Genomic DNA, 2,508 nt, shown 5'->3' with positions numbered 1-2,508 from the left:
CGCGGCCCGGGGGCGGGGAGGCCGCCTTTCCCAAACCGGGTCTTCCCGCCCCTCCTTTCCCCGCCGGGGTGAGGGAGGAGTGGGGCCGCATCCCGGGATGAGCCTGGCCCTGCCCTGGGGAAGGTGCGCCGAGGGACCCAGCGGCCCGCGCCTGCAAGTGTTCGGGGGCGCCCTAGGGTCCCGCCCTCGCAGGGGGAGGCGGCCACCCTCTCGGCGCCCCACAGCTGTTGCGGAGGGGTGGGGCAGGGCGCAGGCTGCGGGAGGGGGTTCGCAGCCACACCCCTGCGAGGCTGGGGACAGCCTGAGGCCTGGGGCGCCAGCAGCTGGGGAAGCGCGGCGGGGGCGTGCGGCCGCGAGGGGGCTTTCAGCCTCTGAGGTTCAGGCCGAATTTAACACCGACTGGCGCCCCCACCCTGCCAGGTTTCCTCGAGTCTGTCGCGCTCCACTGTCACCCCCCCACTCAACCCTGCTTCTGCTGACTTCAAGGTACACCTGCCCCCCCCTTGCCAGCCCACCAGCTCTGAAGTCTTCTCCCCGCAGGGAGCTATGGGCCCCTTCCTGTCCCCACTCCTGGCGCCTCTTTTCCTGAGCCCCTCCTCTGGGGAAGTCTTTGTCGCTGAAGAATGCCTGGGGCAGGGGTGGAGTAGCAGGGCCTGCAGAGTTGGGGAGTGGGTTTGCGCCTGTGTGTTGTGGGAACTTGGGGTCATGACTGTGGGGTTGCTGCCCACGTGCAGGTGATGCCTGGGGGTACACGTGTGGGGTGAAGGCATGTGTCTGTGAGGGCAGGAGGACCGTGTGACCACAGGGCACCGTGGCCATCGTGTGAGTGTGACTGTGTGACAGGGAGCGGGGCCTGAGTGTGATGGGGGACAGCCCTGGCCAGCTGTTGGAGTGGCCCTTGGTGCTGGGCCGGTGTACGCTTGCTCACCCATGCTCCCGCGAGTGCCACGCACGTGTGTGTTTGTCTCTGTGTCCGATGAAGGGGGACGTTAACACCCAGAGCAAGCACACCCTTGTAAGGTAGGCCCTGGACAGCTGGGGTCAGGAGGCTGCTTGCGCATTTTCTGACTTAGCCCTGAAATATTCTGGGGAGAGGGAGGCTGGCAGAGCCCAGCTGCTGGCCGTCTGGCACCCAGTCGCTGTTTGCTGTGGTGCTAAGCAACAAGGCAGCGTCTCCCCTGCCACCCCTGCGCCCAGGAGCTGGCCTGGCAGACCTCGCCTCCCCTACGCCGTCCTCAGGCTGAAACGCTGAATCCTTCAGGCCCCCAGAGGCCCCTCCACCTCCCTGCCTTTGCTCCTGAGGTTCCCTCTGCCTCAAACGCCTTTCCAGGCCTTCCCACTCTCCTCCCTATGCTCCTTCAGTCCCAGCTGAGCATCCTCCTCCAAGTGGCCCTCCCTGACTGCACCGGGCCCTGTGGCCCACTGCTGTCTGTCTCCGCCCCGTCTATCCTGCACCAGGAGGCTGTCCCAGGCCCTTCCTTCTCTGCAGGAACACTCAGGGACTTGTGTTTGCTGCTGTGATCCCAGGGCCCTGCCGGCCCGCACGGTGAGACGTTAACAGAGCGGTGGCTGCATAACGAAAGAGGGTGACCCTACCCAGGCCAGGCCAGGTGGTGTTCGATGCCTGCTGTGTGCCAGACCTGGGCCACTCGCTGCCTACTGAGGGAGACAGGCCCCATGTGTGCCCAGACTGCACAGACCAAGGTGCAGAGGCAACACGGGGCTCAGCTCACCTGGCCAACACTGGCGCTTGGTCTGGGCCAGGCCCTTAGAGTGAACAGTCTTACTTGGCCAGGCCTGTGAGACGCTAGAGCAGCCATGGGGGGATAAACCCATGCAGGGGTCTGCCACACACTGGGTGGCGTGGTGTGATGGGCTCTGACAGCCGGGGACACCAGGGACAGGAAGAGCGCAGTGCCAGCACCGGGGCTGGCCCTCTGAAGAGTGAGTGGGCCTGGGAGCATGGCAGAAGCCTACTGTGAAAGCCGGCACAGCCCGTCTCCCTGTTGAAGGCCAAGTCCAGGAGAAAGATGAGCTCTGGGCTGGCCCCTGTCCTCGGGGCTCCTTGGCCCTGCTGTGAGTCCAGGGCTTGACTCCTGCCGACCCGCCCACTGGCCCTCTTGCCTTTTGGCTTTGGGTGGGGTCTGGCCAACAGCGGCCACCAGCAGCAGAGGAAGGAGGAGTGAGACCCGGGTGCGCCTCATGCCCTCCGCCCCGTGATGTGGGGTGCCAGGCTCCTCTGCCACCGTCCTGCCGGGTGGCCTTCATCCCCAGTCCAGCTCTGGCCAGGCTCCTTAAAGACGCTTCCTCCCTCTGCCCTCCAGGCAGGCCATGCCTCCTCCCCCTGTCATCCCAGGTCTTCCCCAGTTCTGCTTGCCTCTGTGAGCTGTCCTCCCCGTGAGCCGTCCCCCGTGAGCTGCCCCCCCACATGAGCATCCCCCCCGTGAGCCGTCTCCCCGTGAGCAGTCCCTCCATGCAGGCCCTCTGTGTAGGCCCCCCGTGAGCGGT

General features: G+C 66.0%; 1 long non-coding RNA gene across 1 annotated transcript in view; it reads left to right on the top strand.

The window, feature by feature from the left end:
- Positions 1 to 44: 44 nt before the first annotated feature.
- The window catches only part of LOC102499816 (uncharacterized), a 3,206-nt gene continuing 742 nt past the window's right edge, over positions 45 to 2,508 (top strand). Inside the window, exons 1-2 of the long non-coding RNA XR_335931.2 lie at positions 45 to 123; positions 421 to 486. This is a non-coding gene — a long non-coding RNA (uncharacterized LOC102499816). The remainder of the gene's footprint in view (positions 124 to 420; positions 487 to 2,508) is intronic.

This window comes from Tupaia chinensis, unplaced genomic scaffold (assembly GCF_000334495.1).
Source record: "Tupaia chinensis unplaced genomic scaffold, TupChi_1.0 Scaffold000573_1, whole genome shotgun sequence".
NCBI classification, from domain to species: Eukaryota; Metazoa; Chordata; class Mammalia; order Scandentia; family Tupaiidae; genus Tupaia; species Tupaia belangeri.
Note: the sequence above shows the minus strand (reverse complement) of the source record. Positions and strands in the feature narration are given on the sequence as shown.